Genomic DNA, 27941 nt, shown 5'->3' with positions numbered 1-27941 from the left:
GAACAGTTTTATACCAACGCTCGTGTAGGTTGGAGTTACAAATGTGCTTTGAGCATTGATGTTGCGGCTAACTACTTAACAGCGTTGTTGATTGATGCTGCAACAAAATGCATCCCACAAACAAATGAACACCCTTGAAAACGACGTGCGCCGAGGTGAAACTCTACGTGCCGAAACGCGCGCAAACAGCAAAACAGAGCATGTAGGTTGGTTCGGAACTCACCAACAGCCAAAAATCTTTATAGCTTTAAGAAAGTAAAGTCTCAAGGCTGGAGAGCGTGTCAACAGGCCAGAAGAGAAAGCTGGCAGAAGTTTTTGTCAGGGATCAATTCATACACACAGGAGGCTAAAGTCTGGAACATGATTTGTAGGGTAGCAGGAAGACAAGTGCACACACTCTCACTTGTAAACACACAGGGTGACACCTTGGAAGATCAGGCGAACTTTGTCGGTGCACATTTTGAACGGGTGTCCCGCTCGTCACACTATACTGACGCTTTCCAAAAATGAACAACAAAAATAGAAAAGCAGAAACTCGAACACAAATGTACTGGGTACGAGGTATATAACAAATCTTTAAGTTAAGCTGAGCACCAAACATCTCGAAACTCCTGCAGTAATTCTGCCCCAGGTTCTGTCCGTGTGTTGTCTGAAATGTTAAAAAAAAAACCTATCGATTGAAATACAAAAAACCTTACTCTGTTTATACACTGCTATCTGGTTTTTCGGCGCTATCCCTACTTCCTCGAAAGAAGCTTTTATTATTCCGCATTTGAAAGAGGGCAAGGGCCCTTCTTCAGCTTCGATTTATAATCATATTGCACTTACAAGCTGCTTGTGCAAAGACTTCAGAAATATGATAAACTGCTGACTTGTACATTTTCTTGAAACAAACAATTTACTCGACCTTTTTCAGGGCGGGTTTCAAGAGGGTAGATGCACCACAGACCATCTTGTTCATATCGAGGCACAGATAGAGACGCTTTCGTCCATAAACAATATTTTCTCTCAGTGTTCCTCAATATTGAAAAGGCTTACCATACAACATGGCACTTTCTTTGGAATATTCAGAGACTTGTCCCATCTTGGCGTGCGTCGAAGAATGCTTAACATAATCGAAAGTTAGTTGCGAAACCGGACATTTCGTGTCAGAGTGAGCAGCGTTCTTTCCCAAACATTTGCTCTACAAACAGGAGCGCCGCAAGCTGGTGTACTTAGATGCACACTTTATATTATCAAAATGAAATCTTCGCGCTTGCCTATCCCCCGAAATATGTTTTACTGAGATATATTGACGACGTCTAGTTTGGTTTTAAGGCTTGTAGTCTGGCCATGTGTGAGCGGCAGGTTCACTTGTTCTGAACAAAGTTTCGAATTGAGCAGAAGAAAACTGGTTCCGTCTGAATGCTCAGAAAATCACGCGTGTCTTGTTTTCCAGGACTAGAGGCCTTCCTTCCAAACCTGATATTCAACTGCATGGGCAACGTCGTGTTGTTAATACTGAACTTAAATCCTTAGGCATATTATGCAACAATGAGCTAAGCTTCATACCACAAAAAGTATTTAAAAGCTAGTGCATAAGAGCTATAAATGTTCTAAATGTGTTGTCAAGCACTACATGAGAAAGTGAAAAGAAGTGTTTAATGAATTTGTATGAAAGCCTCATACGTACCCTTCTAGACTATGGGGCAGTAGCATATCAGTCTGAGTCACGTACTGCCCTTAAAATGCTTTATCCTGTCCATCATCTAGGCATCCGCCTCTCTACGGGTACTTTTCGCACTAGCCCCGTAGAGAGTCTGTACGTAGAATTGAACGAACGGTCGCTTCACCTACAGAGATGTTACATGTATTTTAAATATTATCTTAATGTAAACGCAGACAAGAATGACCCATCACATTCCAAAATTAATGACCTGCAAGTCTTGCTGTGTTTGAAAAACGGTCTTCTATGAGACAGCCCTACTCACTCCGTGTGAAGGGCCTAGTGAAGGAAACTGGTCTGCCAATTAACACCGCTTGATCGCTCCCGCAGTATGCCTGCCACCGTGGCAGTGGCAGGCGTTGAATTGCGACGTGTTTTTCTTGGAGGTTACGAAGCACGCACCAATAACACATATCTAGACATACTTCCTTGAACTAAAACCTAAATACATAAGTACTGAGTTCTTTACGAATGCTTCAGAGTCTAACGTTTCTGTCTCGTACGCAGCCGTCGGCCCATACTTGTCGGAAGCTGGCGTTCTGCACTCTGATACAAGCGTTTTAACCGGTGAAGCTTAAGCGATACTTGCGGCTGGTAAACAAAATAAATAAATAAAACTACAGAAGGCAATAATATAGACAGATTCCCTAAGCGTAGTAAACGCTCTGACAACACCTAAAAAGCACAAAAAACCCTGTCCTTGTCTCGCTCAATCCAGTCTTATGCACAGTGTACTCATCTATGCAGCATGTTATAGATTGCTGCGTGCCGGGACACCGCGAAACACAAAACAACGTTCTGGTGGACTAGCTAGCTAGATCGGCCAACAAAAACGCTAGCAATAAATACATCAATACCAGTTTCGGCACTCGACTTGAAAGTCACCTGAGCTTTCGAAAACGAAAGCTCAGGGGTTATTTGAAGAGCACATGGGACACACACACAGGTAATAAATTGCATGTCCTCGAGCCGCAACTTGGTCATTGGCCGCCAGGATTAAAATCACGCCACACAGAAGTAATTCTGACAAGCTTAGGAACAGGACATACACACACAACACATTCATTTCTTTCGTCTGGGGGCTATTCACCCTTGCCTGACAGATGTGGAGAAACACTCACCGTACTTCACATTCTAACCCAGTGTAAAGCATTAGGCACGCTGAGAATACAACGCTTTCCGTTACCCTACCGACAACAGACACCACTTCACCCTGCAATGTTCTTTGGTAGGGAACCACTTTTCGCACATAAATCGTTGTTGGCATTTTTCAGAGACGTCCGTACTTTTCACGTCACATACCCGGTCATTCCTTAGCACGACCTCTCCAGAGAGGGCTTTGCTGTGGTGGCTACACTAAACAAAGCAGTTGCCTCATGACCCTTAGACGCAAGGGTGTGAACGATCGAGGCACTTGTGCTAATGCCATACATATCTACCCTAGTTTTTATTATCACAAACTTTTATCATACATTAACACCACACACTTTTCATGGAACGGTCGTTTTATTACTTCTCTGTTTTACCTGCCTTAGAGAGAGGAAGTTTAAGGCCCTTATACAGCCGCTTATCACAGTCATTGTCCATTTTTCTTGTTACATAAATTAGCGCTCTTTGTCGATGAAATGGCCCTTACGCCACAAAACATCAAACGTCATCATCAACATCGTACATATTGCCAATATGTTTGCTGGAAAGTCGAGAAACAGAATGACTTGCCTTTTTTTGGATATACTTCTACGCAGGGCTGGCGATGGCAGGGTATAAACAGTGTACTGCAAGCAAGGTGACACCGGAGCTTTTCGTCTTTCCACTCGCATCACCCGACCTAGCACAAACGGTCCGTCGTGAAGATTTTCTTGTCCAGTTGCGACACTGTGTGTTCCGATCAGCACTTGTGGCGACATGAGATGGAAAATGTAGTCGGTGCCTTGAAACAAACGGATTATTCTAGGACGTTTTTCAATGCCACCAGAAACGCATGCGAAGGAGTGTGCCACGAGAAAACACATCTATTGTTTCCAATTGGTATGGTCAGCTTGTGTGAGAATTCGTTAAAAAAACTTCACCTTCTGGGCGTTCAAACTGTTTTCAAGCGTCACTGTACCTTGGGAAACACGTCCACTAAGCCCAAAGACAACACCCCCGATGATCAAAGCGGGGTCGTTTACAAGGTACTCCATCCTGACTGCGACGCCACATATATATCGGCGAAACAGGCAGGAATTGGCCAACGAAGCTCAAATAAACCAGGACCAACGTCGCCAAAAGCACTGGTGCCACAAATTTCAAGACCGAACTCGTCAAACACTGCTAGACAAAGGGACATGCCTTCGACTCAGTAATGCTGTCACAAACAGAGCGCTCAAGAAAGCGCGCGCCTCTAAATTCTAGCGACGGCGAACATTCGCACTGTTTATAGACTGTCGCGCTGCCTAGCGGAATTCATGAGCGTCCTCACAAGGATGATCAGTAGGCAGACGCTCCCAATGCTCCCTGTTTTGGCGGTGCCAGACGCAGTGTTAACGCGTTAGCAAGAAACGAACACCAACCCATTTGTATGTTTTGTGCATCAATATATATTATGAGCGGCCCGAGACGCAATAAATCTAATTCTTTTTTACGAGACGCGAAGTTTTCGTGGAAATACGTGGCATATCGCGCTTGCAATTATAGCCTTCAGAGTACACATATCAGCTTCGCGAAATTTTCTGCAGCCACTTTGGATAGGTAAATGTTATCGTCTGAACATTTCAGTTAAAGCTCGCCTAAATTTACGTGTATATAGTATTCGTCAGTGCTTTTCTAATGCATGAATTTCATACCGTCCATTTTACGCAGAAAGTAGCGCAGGCTCGCGATTTGTGTTTCCAAGCCTTGGCCTACACTGCGCCGCTTGTTTTTTTAAGCTCAGATAGATGACAGCACACTGCAAGGGTTATCTTCCCTGTCGGGTATCGGAGCAAAATGATCTCCGACGTGTCCCAAACAGCGCACTGCCAGATAACTGTGGTGAGTGACGCCGTGTGAATGTTGTGCGTGGTGAATGACGCGTTGTTCGGGCTATCGACGCCGTTCGGCGGAGAGAATTCCTCAGGTCACTTTAGGCAGTGATGTTTGAAGTAATCGTCTTGACGTCGAGAATTTTTCACTTCATGCAGGTGGTTGTCAATGCGCTGAAAGTGAATATGACGATGAATAATCAGCCTCTAGCTCACAAGCTTAAAGCTGCACTTGACGTCCTGTCGTGCGCTAATGTCTTATATGCGAAGCGTTTCTTAGCGAACTTAGGCGACATTGAGTGTATCTATCTATCTATCTAGCCGCCTACGACTATTAGCTCTCTTGGCCGTTTTGTTAGTGGTAGTGGTAATAAACTTGGTATGGCATCACATGACTGTATCAGAAACGTATTCAACTTATCGTAGCATGAAAATCATGGTACGTATGTCATAAACGTCATGATTTACATTTATGATCCTGCCACTCTTGCGGTGGTTACGTTCACATGACAACTTGCAAAAGTAGTATGGTAAGACATGATTGCATGGCGAACACAAGTGACAGACTCTCACATGAAAATCATGGCATGCGTCTCATGTAACAACAGGACTACATGCCACGATCATGATGCGCTCGCTGCCGTATTGCTAGCGTCACACATGTCAAACTTGGCATTACAGTGCGTGAATGAATGACAAATATATGTAACTGGTGCCAAAATGATAATTATTAGATGCGTGTCAAGTAACAACATGACTATATGCCACGCTCATGATGCGCTGGCGGCCGTTTCGCCAGCTTCACTTATACTAAATTTGGCATTACAGGACGTGAATGGATGACGAAGGCATGATACTGGAGCGAACATAAAACATGAGATGCGTATGATGTAACAACATGACTACTTGCTGCGATCATGATGGGCTCGCGGCCCTTTCGCTAGCTTCACATGTACCACACTGAGTATTACGTGACGCGAACGAATGACGTAGGTAAATGACACATTCAAACACGATAATCACGCAATACGTGTCATGTAACAACATGACTACATGTCACACTTATGATGCGCTCGCGGCCGTTTCGCTAGCTTCACATATGCGATGTTTGGTATTATGTGACGCCAATAGATGACTAAGGTAATTGACTGGTGCAAACGTGATAACAATGAGATGTGTGTCATGTGAGAACATGATGTATACATGCCGCAGTCAAGGCGCCAATACATTTCGACGTGACGCGGTGTGCGTATTCACCGGCATTCATTTCGTCGGGTCACGCCGGCGTTGCCACGCCCGGTGCCGGTTGCCATTTACCTGCAGGCAACCGCGGCGCTGCGTTGCTTTGACGCATGTGCGTTTCAGCGCGTCCGGCGTTCCTCCGTCACGAAAAGAGGGAGACGCAGTGCTGTCTGGGTTAACGCCTTGGCACAAAATGCTCCATGGCGCATTTCGCGCTGGTTTCCATCGGGATGCGCCGACGGAAGCAGGCGTTTGGTGTGTAGCGACACCACGGACCCGAGCTAACGGGGGAGTTTTGACTCCCTCCCACGCCTAGCCGTGCGTGGCTTTGCCGCGTCCGGGGAAAAGGGGATCCTGGGGGTTGAGCCGACGCTGGGTGCTTGGACCTTTAAGGCCCCCCGGCAGAGGCAACACACCCCTTTGGCCCCGGCTTCACGTAGACGGCACCTCTGCACAGTAAACCGATTCTGACCCTTAAGGGTGTCAAAAGGGTGCCGACACCCTAAGCACACCCTTTTAGCACCCTATTCGCGTCTCAGCACCCTACAAGTGGAACCTAAAGGGTGAACACATCAAAAGGGTGGAAAATAGGGTGCAAAAAGGGTGCAACAACTAATGGGTGCTGATGAGCACCCATTAGGGTGCACAGTCGCCGACAAAGTTTTGTGAGTAACGTAGTCATAGAGCATAACCAACAGCTTTTAGATGTCTACTGGTTAGACACCATGGTCTCATTAATAGCCCCACCGCAGTAACGGATATCTGAATAGCGATAGTGCCCGGCTGAACGTAAGTTCTGCACAGGTTCTTGCATTTTTGCTGCCTTTTTCTCGTCGCCTCAAGGCCGGCGCTGACCAAGCCATGTGCTACAAGATCACTAGCCAATGGCGGTGTACGCAGCTTGTAGAGCTACAACAGGATTGTGACTTACACATATAGAGCTCTCGGCCTCGTTTGCGCCTAACATTGAAAACAAAGCTTCGTCCATGACAGTATATATAAATCATACATTTGTTAATGCAAAGAAATACAAACCAACAAGACCGTGGTAGATAAAATAGTTTTTGTGTAGTACAAATAGTTGTTAACCTTACAATGTATCAGTTGACACGTGTTACCAATTTTTATGGCGGGCTATGGACATTGACGTTCTAATATTATAACTTTAAAGAAACATTTTCTTGATTTTGTTCATAGAAATATTCTTCAAAGCAAGTTAAAATGAGCCTTGACTAAAACATTTTCCTAAAGAAAATTTACTAAGGACAGCTAAAATATTGTTTGCCAACTAATACGCTTATTTTGATGTGACAAACTTTGCTTGCTGCCTGTACTTTGTACTAATATACAAACGCTTTGACACTGTTTTTAACAGCCAGCTTAACCACTCAACCAATGTACAGATGTTAACAAGGTATCGGTATAAGAAATACACAAGCAAGCAAACGTTTCAAATTTCGCGCGCTCTTTCACATTTCAAATTTCGCGCAAATACGCGTTAGGTGATTTTGTCATTTTCAAAAGTAAAAAATATTCTATGCAATACGCACTAGAGTATCTTCTACCTTCACTATTTTTTACTTAAAGTTTAAGCAGAAATAATCTATTTACTTATCATATAAAAATTATGTGCGCAAATGCGGATCGGTGGCGTCAGCAAGACAGAAATGGCGGTATCTTCCTGGAGGCCGCAACGGCCGTGTGCCGAGCGTTTAAAGTCGATTTTTTATGTTGTTCAAAGTGTGTTTGCGCTGTCTTTCGTGTTCTGTCGGTGCTGCTTGTTACGAAGATGCACTATACTCAAGAGAGGACCGGCTGCTTTGTACCGTCGAGCGCTCGCCAAACTAAAAAGGTAGGTGGATGTTTCTGCTGTCGACGCTTTGTTTTTTGCTTCTCCGGCCAAGCCGCGGCATGGCCGATCCAGGCTGTTGTGCTCCCGCTCGCGTCCTCGGCTCCTCCCGCGGTTAACACCGAAAGCGCTATAGTATAATAACGTTGTGAACTAAGGTTTTTCTAGCTGGTAGACGATAAGTGAGTTTTTATTAACGTAGCGAGCCTGCTGGCGTGTCTGATTTCATTAGTCTCAAGTCTAAGCTCAGGGACGTTACGCGCGGATGAATTTTTTCTGTGGGGAAGGAGGTTAAAGCAATGTGCGCTGTGTGGCTGTGAGTCGGCGGGCGATGCTCTTCACGCTATGAATCGCTATATTTTTGCAATGCCGTTCGGGGACTGCGCATGGAAGCCGTAAGCGTCGTCTCTGTGTCGCGTGCGTTGGAGTATGCCGGTGATTCGCGTTGAATTTGATCTTTGCGTATTTAATTTAGAAGAATGGAGAAGAATAACGTGGTGTCTGCGTTGGTATTTACGCGGCCTTGTTCGTTTTCTGTGCCAAAGAAGTATATGAAGAAAGTTTTATATGTTACGCATCCTCTTTTCAACAGCTACATGATCATTAAATGTGTGTGACTACTATAAGGTAGATGTGTTTTCCTGTGTGACCATATGTGTTTGCATCCACCGGGCACGTATAATATTAAATTACCATGATATTCAGCTTAATTAAGTGTGCGTAAACTTGACACAGCGTGCTGTAGGTGCGGTTCTCAAAGCGTGCGATTACGCCTGGGTCAATACATTTTCTCTATGAGGGGCCGAATAGCCGTACCTTAGCTGTGCAAGCGCTAGGTTGAGCAGTAGTTCACTCGTTCGAGTGCAATTTTGGTGGTACTGCTTGTTCCCCCCTGTTCACATATCATTGCATTCTTCTGGTTTGTAAAAGAATTGTGGGCGCTGCAGCCGACTTTAGAGTTAAAACTTTGCCGAATACCTATACGTCTACAAACATTCTAAAACTAAGTTATACCAAAGCTTCCAATGACACTTTCGAATACAAGTGTAATGCTTTATCTGATATCATAAATTCTTTATGACCTCGCTGCAGATTTACAAGTGGCCTGTGATATGTGCAGTGTATGAATGCCTAATTTATTGCTCAAAACACAATAAGGTTATACATCACAGTATGCGTGCATATGTTGCTGCTGACATGCAAACTTATACATTGTATTTATCTAAGAATGAACAAATCTAAACTGCCGTTTTTTGAAGATGTACGCATCAGGCCAATTGAATAATATCAAAAATAATGTTCACCAAGTGATTGTTGTTTACTGCCTTGCACCAACGTCACTAAAACCACCTTGTTGGTACTTAGACCACATGGTAGGATGCAAGATTCATGACGTTATATTGAATGTTAATGTCAAATGATATGCAAGGTAAATTGTTATTAGCATACAGAGGCCAATAACGTTATTGTCTCATCGTTATCATAATGAAGCAGGTTAGGCAATATGTGATTCTGCTGCCTTTACGTCATGTTGGGAAACCATTACGTTATGTAGCTATCTGCAGTGTCTGAGATCCTGGTTGCCGGTCAATATTGCAGAAGCTTGCCTGCTTCATTGTGATGGCATGGGGTTCAAGATTGATGTTTTGTCTTGGCGTTTCCACTTTTCCTCCCCTATGGTCATTAGACAGCTTGTGCTGTTTGATTAGAAGTGAGGAGTAGTGCCTTTTTAGCCAACCAGAACAATTTAGATCAATGATCACTATGAAGCAGCACACAATATTCATTTAGTGAACTCAATTTCAGGCAAATTATAAACGTCCGAATGTTAGCCGTTTGAAGGAAGCTTTATTCGTTGAACTCATGAGAATAAATGGTAGAGAAGGAAAGGCAGGGAGGTTAGCCAGACCAGCAAAGATGGTCTATCACCCTACACGGGGGAACAGGGAGATTGAAGTCCTGTCGGAGTGGTCTGGTCGCTAAGGTACTCGGTTTCTAACCCGAAGGTCGCAGGATGACCTTCCGGCCTTGCTGGCTGCTTTTTCGATAAAGGTGAAAATGCTGTAGGCCTGTGTTCTCAGATTTGTGTGCACGTTAAAGAACCCCAGGTGGTTGAAATTTCTGGAGCCCTCCACTACCTTGGTAAAAAATTCATGTGTCAGTATTGCTTTAATTTTATGCTTTATCTGCAGTGGATGCATATGCGCATACGGACATGTATATGTAGTGGTATTGCAATTTTACGGTATAAAATATTCATATGGTGCATATTACATGGCATTTACATAAAAAACACATCACATGGGTATCATAACTACAGAAATGCAAATGTGCCTCTATGGATGCACTCGTGCATATATTTGGTCAGCTTCAAGAAAAGAATTTATCGATTGCAGGCAGCAGCATTAGTCACGCATGTTTATCTCTTAATTACGTGCAGTCGATACAGCTAAAAGGGGGTGTCTTCATCTAAAAGTTCTAACTTCATCTTCGTGCATGAGTGAGCTATAAAGGTGAATGAACATTCACATGTATGACATCGACATGAAAAGCTCTGCAGCAGCATGTTTTTCGTTGTATTTATACTGCAGCACGCCCTTTTTGTATTTCTCAGTTGCGTGCCACTAAATATATGTTGGCCATGCGTTTCTAGCCATTCACTGCAATTCGGCAAGCAGCGCATGCAGTCTAGACAAACCTCACTAAAATAATTTTTTTGCAATGGTGCAGAAATTCTTCGGCACGGTCGGTCATTTCATTTGAGTGAGGCTGCTCAAGGAAATTTCCTGACAAGATCAAGGAGCCCAAGCACCAGCGAACTCTGAACCATTGTTTCAAGCATCAGCTCTGTTCAACCTGCTTATGCGCTGTGCCTCACCAAGCTACTGGACGCTGCCTACTTATACGAAGTGCTCTTCATATTCTCCTCAGTTTGGCAGCAGTATGTGTGGTCTGCACAGTGCTTGCCAAAATCATTTTTGCACAGGTGAGACACTTATTTCCTGCTTTAATTGTGTTTGTATTACTGCATGCACTCCTGCCAAGCAAGAGTACTAATGTTTCCTGTGAATTGTTTGTCATGGTAAACAGAGGATTTCAAGCACAAAATTCATACTGAACTTTGGTCCTTCAAGAAGTGTGGAATGAAGGTGGTGACAGTGTCAACGCGCTCTCTTTAGAAATAAAGGCTTTGCATGAAAAGCCTGTCGCACCTTGAAACAGGCACAAAAAACTTCCAGGTGAAAATAAGCAACTTCAGATGAAAATTGAAGAATTTACACTGTATTCAAGGTTGAACTATCCGACATCAAAGGCATCTCGGATGAGGGTTCTCTTTTGACGCTGTCCGAAATTTTTGGGCGATGATGGAAAAACCATTACTCGTGATGATATTGACACTGCAGACAGAGTAGGAACAAACAAGCCTAGTTTGAAAAAAAATAGTAGTGCATTATGAACGATGTTACAAATGAAATGTTCTGGATAAGACAAAAAACTTACGTCTGTCTACAGTGGCCTTTCGTTTTAGATCAAGTAGTCCTATTTATGTCAACGAACACTTGACAAGACAAGGTAAGCAGTTAGTGAGAGCACGAATGCAAAAAAAAACAAGTTGGATGGAGGTACATTTGGATGCAAAGCACGAAATTTATAGCAAAAAAAAAATTGGAAACATTAGCAATTTTAAAGACTGCCTTCTTAAAAGATCTGGCAAAACGCTGTGTTGATGCCTTCAGAGCCACACTTTTCTTGAGCTTGCAATGTCAGTAAACTATGACTGACATGGCAGAATTTTGATACCTAGATAGTGAAAAATTGATACCTAGATAGTGAAAAAGGCCACCAGCTATCTTCAATGCCTTTACTTTAAATACTCTTAGCATTATAAATAAGACTAGTAGCCTGTGTCTCTATTTCGATGACATGCCAGTAAAATTTGATGCCATTCTTTTGACATAATCCTTGCATTTTTTGTGCGATATAGCCCACCAAAAATACCAGGGTACAATTATCATGGCATTGTGTAGTTCATGAAATGGGGAAATGGAATAGCACTGTACATCTAACGTTAATTTTTGGCCGATGTCAATAGACTTCCGTGTGTTAAGCCCTGTGTTGAGTGTCTAGTAGTCAACTTGGGGGTTTTGTTTTGCAGCAATTAGCGCGCCTCCATTAGGTCATAAATAGGAATTTTGAGTTTCTGGAAACTAGGTAACTTGATTTTTCGGTCACAGATGCACAGACAATTTTTCGCTCACAACCAACGGGGCAGACGCCGGCGGCGGGTTTTCTGCGACACGAGCTCTTCAACGCTATCATGTTAAAAAGCTGACATAGGCAGCATTGACCAAATGAATGCAAAGAATAAAGTCAAGTGTCCTAGCAGGAATCCAAACCTAGTATTCTGCTTGGTAATTAAGTATTCTACCACAGAGCCATGCCTGGCCTCGGTTATACTTTCCAAATAGTCTCAAATGTTTGTGTAACATCAACTGCCGTTGCAGTACTGGCTATCAAATTTTATAACTATTACATGTGCACTCCTATGATGCAGCCGTGAGGTCGAGTCAAAGTCAATTGTAGTCAGGCACCATCCTGTGAAGTATTTGTGTAGCAGTGTTGAGGGCTACCATCGTCGCGAGTGCCAGCGCAAACACCAGTGCTTCATACCAGCCTACCACTTCTAGTGTGGCTAATATCCATGTTTCTGTTGGCATCGTTACGAAACAGCAAATAACTGCTAATGTTGTCAAAGGTATGACATCTCCCCATAACAAATGAAACATATGCGGCTGTTTAACGTATGTGTGTGCGAGAATTCGTACTTATATTGAGCTCCACTTCATAAGATCGCTCAATAAAAAAATTAAAATACATGTTATGCGTGTTTCGCATAACATCGATTCCCAAAGTATGTGGAGTCTGCCAAATTTTTAGCATCAATTTTGTAACCTAAATGCTACCATAAACAATTATTTATTGAACATGAACAGCTGGACTGCAACATGATAAGTTTAAGGTATTAGGAAAACTGAATATGTTCATGACTACAGCATACCTAACAGGCAAATACCAGTACTACATACATGACACACTATTGTAGAGCTAGACTAAAATATTGCTTATTGGCACTTTACAATTCTTTAAAAACCCTAATTAACTTAAGTGCCTTATTCGGTTTGTTCAAATCGGATGTGCGCAATTACTTGATGAATAGCTTTTTTACTCAAACCTAACTCATGTTTCACGTGGGCATCATGCTGAATCATTGCTCAGATGTTTCTTGTGTATAAATTTCCTTTCTACTATGCTGTTTGTTTTTTATGTGAAGTCTGTTGTACGTGCTACCCTCTGTAGGCACACAGGTACTGTCAAGTTGTTTACACAGTTTTTTGCCTGGGGGACCTCCAACAAGCATGTTTTCCGTTGAAAACAAAGCGAATTTTGATGCTGACTTCTACTCACATCGAACTAAGAACACTCCAGCATGACAACGCATATTGTATCTTGGACAGTCTGTCTTGTGAAACTCTTAGTGATTACTTCTGTCTTTATTTTAGGCTTCCGGGTGCGGATGTGCTGTAGAGAAGGAGCGCCCTGACCACACTTTTGTAAAAGGAACCAAAGTCGCCTGGGCAGCTGAATATGGATTGTGCAAGTGTTTGAATGATCACATTATATTAATCCAACACCACTTGCATTACTTTGCCAATATTTGTGATTTTGTAACACACAAGTTTAGAAACACACACACATATATAAAAGGAGAGCTGTAAATAGGCCTTGAGCAAGTTTGTAGTCAAGGCTTTTAGCATGATGACCAAAGCATGTTATATAAGCCCACATGTTTTACTACACACCTACTCTCCTATCTATTTTTTTTTTTCAATTTTGTGGGCACTGGCAACACCCTCAATAAGCGCCTTTGGACTGCTGGTGCCTCCAACTTATATTTTGTTGTTCTAAATAATTTGTTTGTTACCTACTATGCAAGGAGGGAAGTCAGAATGTTAAAAGTTAAAAAAGAAGTCTCGTCACAAAAAAGATGTCTACTCGTAAGAAGAAAGATTTGAAAAAACAGAAGATTGATCCTCACTCACAAAGATCTCACCATTACAATCGATGCAGAAGGTCATAGCTCATGTTTACTATTGTCAATCTTTTTCGGTTGTATGCTATGTACAATAAAATAGTGACTATTGGCATCATGTTAATTTATTTGTCATAAATTTTTGTTGGGGCCTAATATCTTGCATTCTCACATGCGTAAAAGCTCACGTCTGCTACACATAATTTAAAAGAGCGCAATGTGGTAAGGTTCTGTATTTAGTGCATATTATCTGTGTGTCTTTCAAAGTGAGTATATGGCATTTGAAATAATCACCAGTATTCGAAACTTGTGAATTTTTAATTTGCAGGCATGCATGTCTGTATGATGACCAAGCATCCATAAATTGTGCATGCATGTGTGCAGCAAGGGGCCTTGAATAGATTACATTCATTCTGGACCAAAAATGGGTAGCACAGGCCATATACGCACTCTGGGATCAATTTCATGATTATTAAAACACACATATTTATTCAATATAGCTTGCTTTAAGGTATATATTTACATATTGTCTACTTCCACCTTGAACATTGCACCATGCATCCGGCACTCTGCCGAGCGCTTCTCGAGGGCACTTTGGTAACTAGTACACAAACGTACAGACAGCTGTAAGTGGGCCTCCACTTTGTTGACTGCTGGAGAACAACGGCTTCGCCAAATCACACTTCCTTTGTGGTGAAGCTAACTTTGCTCTTGCAATAGTACCAGCTTATCTAAAATTCGACACTGTTCTTTAGAAGTGCAGCTTGTTCTATCCAGAGCAGCCAAAAACGAAAACATGAGTAACAGCACCTGGACAGGGTAACACACAATTGCAGCACTTCTCGATAACAGTGCCGGATTCTCTATTTGCCTACACATAGAGAAAGCAAAACACTGGAGCCAACTTACCAGTAGCTTCACTGCAGAGACACTGTGTTTTAAAAGACGATGATGCAAAAGCCCCACCTAGAGCTGTCACTGTGTTTCAGTGCTAGTTTCATAAGCGCCTGCGGAAGGCACTCTGTGGAGGGCCGGCTGCGTGCATGGTGCACGTGTTCAGGGTGGAATGGACGACTTAGTACATGTGTTCAAGTACTAACAAACTGTATGTGGGCTGTCACTCAGCATGGTCTACAGAGTATACAGCAGTCTGCATTTTTAGCCATCTCCAGCGTCAATCCTAGATTTGGCCCACTGGTACGTCGATGTGGAGCACCCTTCCAGCACCCATTTGAAAGGGTGTTATGACATCACAGCACCTTTTTTTAAAGGGTGCACTCATTACACCCTTCAAAATTTTTGCTCTGCACCCTTTCCTTAAGGGTGCTGAGCTCTGCACCCTTTCTCAGCACCCTTTTTTGAACACCCAATAGGGAGCAAAGGGTGTTCGTCTGGCGACAAGCTCATTTACACCCTTAAGGGTCAGAATTGGTTTAGTGTGTGGGCTGACCCACCCAGGGGAAATCGGCAGTCGCCTTTTCCTATCTCTTTCTCCCTACATCTTCGTCTTTTGTTCTCACTTTACATCTTTCCTGTCTTCTCCTCACTTCATTTTACTTCCAATTTTTCCTGGCGGCAAGGGTTAACCTGGTGTAAATATCCAAACTTGGATAGATATATTAGGTTATGGCAGTGGCGTACTACTGGCGTTGTGCAGACATGTTTACATGTTCTGCCACGTCCCCTTGTTGGGCTCCGTGGTGGGTGGTAGGCGCCATTACTGAAGGAACTGAACTTTTCTATGGGATCACGAAACCCCTTATCCATTGATCGCCCCCTTCAAAAGGTGGCGCACCGAAGCAAATGTAATGCCAATTTCAGAAAAACAAGACCATTTTCCTAAGTACCACGTTATTCATTGCGAAAGCTCGGACAAAAAAGCTCGCAACATCTCCCCATTCCTCGTGTCCAGGTGCCTAACCGAGACTATCGGAACTGGCTATAAGGCTACAAAGATGGCAAGCGGAGACTTGCTAGTGGAAGGTAAAGACAAGACACAGTTTCAGAAACTAGAAAAATTAGTAGCATTTGGGGACAAGCCCGTAACCGTCTCTGCGCACCGAACGATGAACACTGTCAAAGGCGTTGTGTCAAACGATGACCTAAAAGACCTAACAAATGATGAGCTTCTGGCTGGCTGGAAGGACGAAAACGTCGTTCAATTTCAATTTTTCTTTCAATTTCAATTTGAGATTTATTTTCTGTACGTGCAACAGAAAAAACAAAGCAAAAGCAAAAGGCTACATAGCCTGATGGAGGCTTTTGCTCCGAAATACAGTCTGGCAAAATAAAATAAAATAAAAACTAAAAATAACATGTCATACACAACTTAGCCGCAATTAGAGAACATCATTATATACAGATACAATTTGCAACTTCTGATCACACGTGTAACCATCACAAATATAAAGAAAGAACAGGACAGTAAATAGTAATGAAATACCTAAAAAACATCACAATATATACAATAGGTGAGGTAAGGAAAGCATCTGGAGACACATACATTCCTAAGCACCTTGAACAAACAATAAGCAAAAAAAACAACAACAAAAGGACAGAAATAGTGTACTCTAAGCAATTGGGACACAGAAAGTAATAAATAATCCAAATTTTTGTATTAAGTGTATTCAATACAATTTTAAAGGAGAAATTTCTTGAACCTATTTTTGGAAGTTTTCTTATTTAGGTCAAGTACGTCACCCAGTTTGTTGAGGAGACTCGGTATTTGATAATCAATATGTTGTTGACCATAGGTTGTTCTAGTTTTCGGTGTTCTTATACTATGTGTACGGAGATAGTACTCAGCACATCGAGAAGAATCGTACATGGGGTATAGTTTATTATTTCGGATATACAATAATAACTTATAATAATATATTTGGTTTGCTTGTAATATGAGATATTTAGGGAATAATGGACGTGCGCTAAGACCTTGTGGCATACCGTAATTTCCATCGAATAGTCTTAGTACCTTCTTTTGTAGTGTAAGTAATGTTTTACAGTTTTGAGCCGTCGTTGTTCCCCAACATAAGACACAATAACTTAGCCTGGAATATATCAGTGTATAATATAACGCTTTCTTTAGCCAAAGTGGTAATAACGGACATAGTTTGTACATAAATGCAATGCTTCTACTTAGATCTGCTGCCAATTTATTTATATGTTCATTCCAGGAAAGGTCTTCCTGGAACCACACACCCAAGAATTTCTGTACCTTGACTTGTTCTAAAGTCTGACCCTCAAAGGAGACACTTAGACTTATATTCCGTGGCTTATCAATGGGTGCAAACAATATATATTTAGTTTTACTCGCGTTTAGCCGCAACTTGTTTAGTTTAATCCAGGAAGACAACTTATTTAGATATGTGTTTACAGACTTTTCAAGTTGAGAGATCGATGAACCAGCAAAAAATATATTGGTGTCGTCAGCATACATGATTAACTTACGAGAATCCGGAATGCTACACAAGTTATTTACATAAACTATAAACAACAGAGGACCAAGCATCGATCCTTGTGGGACACCTTTGTTGACCCTCACATGGGGAGATGTGTCTTGATTAATAGCGACATACTGATAGCGGTCTGTTAAGTAATTTTGAATTAACCTATTGGCAACGCCACGGACGCCGTAGTTATTAAGTTTTTCTAGAAGAACACTGTGGTGCACGGTGTCAAATGCTTTGCGGAAGTCAACAAAAAGACCAAGAGTATATAGCTTTTTCTCAAAGTTGGTTAGTATCTCGTTTTTAATATTGAGTAATGCAAGCTCGGTGGATTTACATTTTTGAAAGCCAAATTGGGCATCACTTATTACATTGTACTTCGCAAAAAATTTTTGTAATCTAATAATAATAGCGCTTTCAAAAACTTTTGACAGAATCGGAAGTACCGATATCGGTCGGTAGTTTCCAATCTCTTGGTCATTACCACCCTTGAAAGCCGGACATACGCGAGCTATTTTTAATTCATCGGGAAATTCGCCGGTAACAAGAGTTAAATTAATAATATGTGACAATGCAGGTGATATAACATCAGCGACGTATTTTATTGGTATAGCTTTAATATCATCGTAACCTGCTGCACAATTGTTTTTTATCTTTGTTATTAATTCTTCGGTTTCATGACATGAGATAGTGTGCAGAACTGTGGAGTTAGATAAGCGATGGTCATTTACAGGCAGTTGTGTATCCTCGTCATACCCCGCATCATCGAAATCACAACTTTTTATGAAGTAGTTATTCATTGCCGTTGCCACCTCTCGGTTACCAAGGCCACCAGAGTTTTGCAAAACCCTAGGAATGTGGCTTTGTTTTATTTGACCAGAAAGATTTCTAACCTCGCTCCAAATTTTGCTCGGATTATCACTTATTCTACTGAATAAATTCTCATTACACCTGAATTTAGCGCGCCTTATTTCAGCATTTAGATGGTTTCTGTATTTTTTTAACTCACTGAGTAATTTAATATCTCGTGTCTTTATAAACGCATAGTACATGTTGTTCTTCTTTGTAATTTTTTTAAATAGCGCATTACTTATCCAAGGTTTTCTAATTTTCTGGCGTTTTGCGTTCTTCACACACACCGGGAAAGCTTCATCATAACATTTTATGAGTTTATTAATGAATAGCTTGTATGCCAAGTTAGCATCCCTTTCTTGTAACACGTGGTTCCAGTCTGTTGCAATAACACGATACCGGAAGATTCCAAGCGTGTCAGCGTTGATCAGACAAGACCGTACTTTTTTATTGCTTTTGCAAGTACCATTGAAAGAAGGAATGGTGCAAAAGATCGGTAGATGATCGCTTATATCTACTGCCAGCGATCCAGCAACGCAAGACGTTGGGAGTGTGTTCGTCAAACATATATCAAGTAGTGTCGCAGTCTCTGCAGTTAGGCGGGTTGCCTTAGAAATTACGTTATCACAGGCAAAGGAATTTGCCAGCGCTATTAACTACAGCGTACCGTAGTGAGTAAACGTACAGCGTATCGTAGTGAGAAGAGAAAACAAAGAAATTCCAACCAAGCACATAATTGTGACCTTCGGGTGCTCCACACTACCGCAAGAATTAGTTACCGGCTATCTAAAACTGCCTGTGAGACCCTACATTCAGAATCCGCGGCGCTGCTTCCAGTGCCAAAGATTCGGACATGCTTCTCAGAGTTGCTGTGGGCAGCTTACCTGTGCACGGTGAGGTATCACAGGCCACTCTGCAGATGATGACTGCAAGGCCGAACCCCACTGTGCGACCTGCGATGGAGAACACGCGGCGTATTCTAGATCCTGCACTGCATGGAAAAAAGAAAAAGAAAAGAAATTATTACCAATAAAGTCACCCACAACATCAGTTTCCGCGAAGCAAGGCATCGGGTCTCCCCTTTCTATGCAACAAAATCGTTTGCTGAAGTGGTGCAACAGGGGGCAGCACTACGACAGCATCAGGGGGCCGCCCAAGCTACGCACAGCGTGCTGGAGCGACCGCCGCTTGCCCCTACTGCGGGAGCAGCCAAGGCTGCTCCGGCCTTACTCAACAAGGCCCCACCACGGGCGTCGACATGCATTGGCACGAGCCAAGGCAACAGGCAGACTGCGGGAACCCCGTCGACGTCCGGTGTAGAGGGTTTGAAGGCTTCGTATCTTGAGCCGAAGCCCACAACGCCCAGGGATCGCTCGGCAGAGCGACGGTCCAACGCTTCTCATGAAGCTATGGACACAACGGCCAGTCAAACGGCGCGTGCAGCGCCGAAGGAGCGGCGAGTTGCTCTCGACCGCTCCAAAAAAGACAAAAGACAAATTACAGGGCCTCCAAAAAGCCCTGTAAAATAAGTTTCGTTTTCCATAACCTGAAAGGTTATGGTACCATTCTGTTTTGACTTTAGTATCACACGTATGTCACCAAGGTTTTATTGCCAACAAATCAATTCTTATTCCATTTTTCTGCTCAACATCACTGCCCAAATTGGCTTTTCTCCTCCATTGGAATTGTAGAGGACTCATTCACAACATAGGTGACATAAAAGATTCGCCAAGTAGTCTCTCTCCAATGGCTATGTGCTTACAGGAGACCAATCTGGGAGAAAAACACACCAACTTCCTCAAAGGTTTTACCGTAGTACGTCGCGATCGCGTCCACGCTAGCCGGTTGTCCGGTGGCGTGGCTATTGTCGTCAAAAGTGGAATTGCAGTGAGAGAGATCACCATCAACAGTCACATCCAGGCCGTAGCCGTCACCATTTTCGCTCACAAAACTATTACCATATGTTCCATTTATATCCCCCCACACACGCATTTTTCAATTAAAGATATAGAGCATATTTTGGACCAACTGCCTGAACTGTTTGTTATCGCAGGGGATTTTAACGCGCACGGAATGCATTGGGGAAGCAGTACAACTGACACCAGAGGACAAACCCTCGAAGATTTTGTTCTGAACAATGACGTATGTCTTTTAAATACTGGTAGCGTCACCTACTGCTCCACAAGCACAGGAGCCACTAGCTGCTTAGATCTAGCACTGTGCTCACCTTCGCTCTTTTGCGTACTAAAGTGGAGCGTGATAGATAATGTCTACGGCAGTGAACATATGCCTGCTCTCATAAAATTAACACAAACCCTCCCCACCACTCAATCCCGACAACCGCGTTGGAAACTACATCTGGCAGACTGGCCACTATTCACTGAAAAAGCTGCCCTAGAAAAAGAGATGCTTGATGGCCTAAGCATAGAGGAAATGAACGAGACAGTCACCGCCTGCATACTTGCGGCAGCCGAACAAACTATACCACAATCCTCCGGCATTATAAAGAAAAAACTTAAACCCTGGTGGACAAAAGAGTGCACACAAGCTAAAAAATGCAACACAAGGATTGGGGCATTTTTCTTAAACATCCTTCAGGAGAGAACCTCCTAGCATTTAAAAAGGTGAGAGCAAAGGCAAGATTTATTCGAAGGCAGGCTGAAAAACTCTCGTGGAAAAAGTACATTTCGTCCATCAACAGCTCCATCACATCTAAAAGAATGTGGAATCAGGTGCACAAGTTTAACGGCAGCTACAGTTCATATACCATACCCATTCTCTCAACCCCTGGCATCCAGACAACTTTAGGCGAACAGGCAGACCTACTAGCGCAGCACTTTTGCGCTATTTTGAGCTCAGCAAACTATTCGGCAGCTTTCCTAAAACATAAACAATGTACAGAAAAACAAAAGCTTGCTATTACAGGTTATCACGACAGATCATAAAACTCCCCCTTAACCCTGCAGGAAGTTAACAGAGTGCTTTCTCAAGGTAAAAAAACAGCACCTGGCCCAGACAAAATACATTACCAAATGCTTGCCCATTTGTCCCAGGAAGCGGTGAAGGCATTGCTGCACTTTTTTAACGCTATTTGGATCACTGGCAGAATGCCAACAGAGTGAAAAAAGCCATTATAATTTCATTTCTCAAAGCCGGAAAAAACCCTACATTACCAACAAGCTACAGGCCCATAGCACTTACAAGTTGTATGGCGAAATCCTTCGAAAGCGTTATTATTATTAGGCTAACATACATCCAAGAAACCGATAACTTGATAGATGTTCACCAATGTGGTTACAAGAAAGGATGTTCCACCACCGATCACCTCGTTCACCTTGAACATACAGTACGAGAAGCTTTCCTGTACAAGCAGCACTGCTTAGCAGTATTTTTCGATCTTGAAAAGGCATATGACACAACGTGCAAGTACGGTATTTTACGAGACCTGGCAGATCTTGGAGTTCGCAGAAGGATGCTCAACTGCTTCTCCGACTTCCTATCGAACCGAACTTTTCAGGTTCGTTTGGGTACCACACTTTTAAAAACTTTTACTCAAGAGAACGGTGTGCCTCAGGGCTGTGTCTTAAGCACAACTCTCTTTGTCGTCCAAATGAACTCTGTGAACCAAGTCATACCATCTACTCTTATGCACTCACTATATGTGGATGATCTCCAAATAGCGTGCCGGTCATCTAACATGGCGACGTGCGAGCGACAGATTCAAATAGCACTAAACAAGCCAACACAATGGGCTAACAAAAATGGCTTCCGGTTTTCTGAGGAAAAGACGGTTGCTGTAGCGTTCTCCCAGAAACGAGGCTTACAACCAGACCCCGTACTGAAAATAAACGAAACAGTATTGCCAATAAAACGAGAACAGAAGTTTCTGGGGGTCGTATTTGATAAGAAGCTCAATTTTCTTCCATACATTAATAATCTCAAGGTGAAATTCAACAGCGCCCTTAATGCCCTCCAAGTCTTATCCCGAAAGCACTGGGGTTCCGACCGTAAGTGCCTCCTGCTCATCTACCGCTCTTTAGTACGCAGCAAATTAGACTACGGTAGTATAATCTACGGTTCAGCAAGAGACTCGTACCTTAAGCGCCTAGACCCTGTCCATAACAAAGGGTTACGCCTCGCAACAGGTACCTATCGAACCTCACCTATTTCGAGCTTATACGCCGAAAGTAACGAACCATCCTTGGAATATAGGAGAACGAAACTAATACTCACGTATGTCCTTAGAGTTCGTTCTTCACCAGATCATATATGCCACAGTATTGTCACACACTGTGACATACGACAACACTACGCCAATAAACCAAACGTAATTAAGCCACTAATACTAAGATTTGAAAAAACATTTCATGCCCTGAATATTCCTAACGAAGCACTCTCCATTGCCAGAAGGCCACCCAGTTTGGCCCCATGGAGTGATTTCTCCAAATTCTTGGATTTTTCACTCACACATATAAAAAAACAAAACACCCCACGTGAACTTATACTACAAGAATTCCTTACATTACAACAAACGTACAACACTTACGAAGAATTTTATACTGATGGTTCGAAGACATCTGCTTATGTCGGAAGCAGCGTGGTAGGAGCAACACAATAGCAAATAACTACACTACCGCAGTTCGTATCCATCTACACCGCTGAGTGCTATGCGTTATGGATGGCAGTACGATACATTATAAGCTCAAAACATAAAAAAAGCCGTAATATTTACAGACTCGTTAAGCGCGCTGAAAAGTCTCAATTATAAATCTCAGTATGAGCCATTCATAGGCGACATTTTAAACATGCTATCCCACACACCTGATGACCACACCATACGCCTCTGTTGGGTCCCGAGTCATGTCGGTATCCCAGGCAATGAAAGGGCAGACCAACTAGCTGCAACAGCAAAAGAGATGCGCGAGTCAAAAACCAACATACCTGCCAGAGATGGGATTCAAGCTGTTCGCCGGGCCACCACCTTTCACTGGCAGTAGGAATGGAAATTACAACAAAACAAACAAACTTCACCTAATTAAACCTGTTCTTGGTGAATGGAAGACCTGTCTTCATCAAGCGCGTTTTATCGAAGTAGTTATATGTCGACTACGAATAGGTCACACGCACATCACACATAATTACCTATTGGCAGGCGAAGAAGCCCCAACATGCGATAAGTGTCAGGAGCAACTAACTGTAATGCACATTTTAATAGCTTGCCCACATATGGAAACATTAAGAGAAAAACATTTCCGTATGTTTTACAGGTTAAATATTCCCTTTCATCCAATGCTACTCTTGGGCGATGACGCCCTAATACCTATAGCTGATGTGATCAGCTTTTTAAATGAAGCACAACTTCTGAACAAGGTCTAACTACACTAAACTATGCTACCGCTAGACATGGCAAAACTTGACTGATGTGACTCGTAGCACAGCCTCTTCGAAGAGGCATCTGCTGCAGCTCGAATTTACAACGAGGCACTTGCCTCCCTGCCCTTAGGTATAAGGACACGGGTATGGTATTAGTGCTATGTAAAAGCCGTTACGGTTTAACATAACCTCATGCACCAACCATACACATTGACCACCCCGAGCATCACACACATAATCTTAGAAGAGATATATACTTCACGCGTCTACGGAGCCAATCCTTTTAGGCCTTTATACAGCCACGCTTCACCGCTCATCATATTCATATGTCATCGCCGTTAAGACATTTCAGAGTCATTGTCATAGCCCTCTTTGCTGTAAGTATTCTCACCATGAGTTTGGCGCAGCATAGCCTTAGTTGCTCTTGCGCCACAAAACCCAACATCACTAACTAACTAACTGTATCCCAATTACAGCAGATAATACGTAGCACCACATGCCGCCAATGCGCTCGAGCTCAACTAGCAAAGCAAATTGGTTAGACCAATGAAACATATAGTTAAGACTAAAGTCCACACTAACTTCTGCTGCACTTCACAGGCGCCTCCCAAAGCCGACGCAGGCTGTGTCTGCTAGTAAAAACGGACTGCTCGAGCTGCACAACCGTTCACTGGCCACCCCATATATGTATGCACTGGATCGCACATCACCGTCCCACCACTGGTTAAAGGCAACGCTTCTTTTTCATTCACCAAATAAGAATAATGAAGACAAAATAACAACTACAAACTCAAGATTCATAGACTTTACTCAAAATTTACGCGATAGTCCACCACTGTGCGACGAATTCACTCCAGTTCCCCCCATGGGAAGAAGCAGGTGGAATTTTTATTCAAGGAACGTTCTCCATTTAAAACCGGTGCTCGCCACAGAGACCTCAGAGAAGAGGGTGGCAAAAGCATTGTTGTGTTCTTTGTAACAATTGTCTCTTGCTACGAAAAAGTAGAAATATCTGCTAGTTCAATCACCTCAGAAGTATCATAAAAAGCAACAAAACTGACTGCACACCTTGGCGAGGGATGTAGGGAATGGTAATGTAATGACGCTATGGTTCAGAAGCATTGCAAGCCGTCTGCAACTCACGTTTTTAAGGCCTCCAGAATTGACAGACAATTTCTTAAGAGACGAATGCATCACCACGTAATATAAAAATGTGTGATATCATACTGACGTACCACATTTTTCTGTCATATCATAATGTCATCTCCGTTCGTTCCACCACACATCATTTGCGAATGTGCTGCAAAACTGTTGCGGTGGAGAAATCTAGAAATGTCTTCCAATTCGTAGGAGTGCGAAAGAATAATAAATGAAGAAACCTTTCTGGGCTGCGTCATCAATAAAATGGACTCTAAATAAGAAATATTTTCTTGTTGTTTTAGGCGAAATTGAAGAGATCATAAGATTTGCCTAGTTATTCTGACAAATATTATGAGATCTATCTATCTATCTATCTATCTATCTATCTATCTATCTATATATCTATCTATCTATCTATCTATCTATCACTGTTTACCTCAATGAAAATATATCTTTACGATTATGTCGAACAAAACCAGCTAAAATACTACCCAAAAAATGTGCCTGCCCCATGGTTAGTAAATTTGTTGTTGACACGTCTTTATTCACATTTTTGGCCTTCAAGGGCTGCGGTGAATGTAGGGGAGAGACGGGATTAAATAAGTAAGAAAAAACGAAAACAAAAAAGGGGGCACAAAACATGCCGTCCTAATGAGCACATAGTTTTGTCGTAGATATATGAACAAAAGTAAGTGGTATATGCCGTTTTGTCTCACTTGCGGTGGCCTCTAAGTTGGTTCATGTTGTAATGAACAACGGTGGTTGTTCTTGTTGCCCGATCGATGCATCCGCGTACACTATTTGACAAGAGCTATCGCGGTGGTCTCCACGGCGTACCTCCTGCGCGTATTTCTCGTGGCTTCGGGCGTGAGGCTGGCTCCTTCCTGACTGTTCGTCTCCCATCTTCTTGGGGCAGACGTTTGGGGTGTGCAATTCGTATGTGCTCCCAAAGGGAGTTGTGTTTGGAAGCACAGAACGATGAGATACGCGGCGCCCGATTTTAGCCGAGTGCGCTTCCCCTGCACGCGTATAGTGAAGTCTTGTGACCTGCGTTACCTCGTGCATAGACGAAGGGTCAACGATGTCTCCCGAAGCAGAGAAGCTTTTGAATGCAAGGAGGGGCCTGTATTTTGGCAACCCTAGGATCCCTCTCCTTGCCTCGCTATTGCGTTGCTCAAGAAACTGCAGCTATGTTCGGGTGATGGCGTGATAGAAGGTGCTGTAAATAGTACGAGAACGTTTGAATGCCTGCACAAAATGCCTCATCTCTTTTTCTTTCATGCCCCTCGTGTGTTTGGCGATCCTACCCAGAGCTTGAGTGACCTGTTTTGCAGTTTTTACAGTTTGATTGAACCACGTTGTGGATATGCACTGCTCATCCAAGAACGTTCGGAGCATGCGTATGACACGCTTCCTAAGAACTGGTGCCCGACCAATGAAGAAATTGACGCTGGCCTTTACGTCGTCTTTCGCCTTTGACCTTTTCCATTCAAGGATGACTACAATTTCGGTTTTCTCTGGGGCTACCGTAAGGCCATTCCTTCTGGTGAAGTTATGGCCTCCTCTTATGGAGTTATGGTCCGAGGAAGCCCTTTGTAGTCTAGTGTCACAGCGTCGGCATAAACAGCATGCCTAATATCTTCAATTTTCTCCAGCCTTGGAAGAAGAGCAGCGAAAACTACATTGAATAATGTCGGTAAGATTACGCCTCCCTGCGAACATCAAACTGGTTGTGAAGATAAGAGCTGCGCTCATTGTCAACTTGAACCTGAAACGTACTGTCTTCTGAAAAAGCGGCATTAAAGTTGTACATGTGACCCCTGATGCCCATTTCACGTGCGGCTTGCGTGATTAAATAGTTTGGAAGGCTGTCGAATGCCTTTCGGGCGTCTAGCCGAAAGACTATGCGAGAGCATAACGACAGCGTGTGTAGCACGTTCTCTTTTAGGCGAAGTATGTTCTCGTGAGTTTAAAGACCAAGTCTGAATCCTTATTAGGTGTGAGGCAGAAGGCAACTCTTTAGAACCACCAAATTATTTTGCATTGACCACGCTCATAATAAACATTCATAAGCATGACGTGAGAGAAACCGGTCTCAAGTTATTCCGACTGTTCGGCGACCTGTTTGTTTTCAGAATAGGCTTGACAATGAAATGTCACCACTCCACTGGCAGATTTCCACCTTTTCATATATGGTTCGCCTCCGCTAGAAGTGCAATTTTACATCTTGCTGTGAGGTATTTGATGTGTGCTACTGTAATTCCATCAGCTCCTGGCGCACCACGTGCGTTCGTTCTGCTTAAGACGTCTTCGAGTTCAGTAACCGTGAAAGGATGATTTAAATTGTCGTCTTCTCCTGGAGCGTCATCCGTCTCATATGTTCTGTCCGTGGCACAATTCTTCTGTGGGAGAGAGACGTCTGCTGTTTTCTCTGCAAGTTTCGCATTGGTGATGCATTCTTTTAGCGCCAAAAGTAGCGGTTTGTCGGATGTCCTGTGCCGGCCCGAAATACCCCACGCTTTGCTTGAACTTGTTGATCGATTGATCTTCTCGCACATTTCCATCCACTGCTCAGAAACTAGCTGGCTAGCTTACTTCTCAATTTCTTTTGTCATGACAGCAATCGGCTGCGTAGAGTTTGAGGGCGTTACTTAACGCAACATTTTGACAATAGACAGAGCCTGTGGTTCCACAAATGCAGGAGTGCCTGTCAGCGTCAGGATGATCTCCGGCTACCCGCAGCATTTTTGTTGCTGCATGCTGAGCGTGTCTCATCGCTTTCGCTGGAGAGTCAAGGCAGGTATTTCAAACGGTTTCTTGTAGTTGCGTGTGATACTTATCCCAGCGCGTTACAAGGCACTCCCGCTAGTGAGATGAGTTGCGACACGACTCCCCATTGTTCTTCACTGTGATGAAATTTGGAAGATGGTCGCTGCCTAAAATATCTTCAAAAAGCTTCCAGTAGCATCTTCTGAGTTTCGAGAACCACGTCAAGTCGAGTATAGCGTCTGCTTGCCTTGCATGCTGTCCGAGCCTAGTATGAGCCTCCGGTAGATTCAGGAGGGTCAGTCCGTAACGATCAAAATCTTCTGTTAGATAATGACCACGTGAGCAGCACTTCTTATATTTCCACGCCTGATGTTGAGTATTAAAATCTCCGCAGAATATATTTGTGTTCCTTAAGTAGATCCTCTCGAAATGCTGAATGTCGCTGAAATCTGCCATGCTACGTTTGGCCTGC

At 43.1% G+C, this 27941-nt stretch overlaps 1 long non-coding RNA gene across 1 annotated transcript; it reads left to right on the top strand.

Moving 5' to 3' along the window:
* The first annotated feature begins 7625 nt into the window (after positions 1 to 7625).
* Positions 7626 to 14004, top strand: LOC142765296 (uncharacterized). The gene is made up of 3 exons (XR_012884153.1): positions 7626 to 7801; positions 10529 to 10784; positions 13360 to 14004. It is a non-coding gene; the product is annotated as an uncharacterized LOC142765296 (long non-coding RNA).
* The last annotated feature ends 13937 nt before the right edge of the window (positions 14005 to 27941 follow it).

The sequence above is a fragment of the Rhipicephalus microplus genome, chromosome 6 (genome assembly GCF_043290135.1).
Source record: "Rhipicephalus microplus isolate Deutch F79 chromosome 6, USDA_Rmic, whole genome shotgun sequence".
In the NCBI taxonomy this organism is placed as follows: Eukaryota; Metazoa; Arthropoda; class Arachnida; order Ixodida; family Ixodidae; genus Rhipicephalus; species Rhipicephalus microplus.
This window is presented reverse-complemented; position numbering and strand designations above follow the sequence as displayed.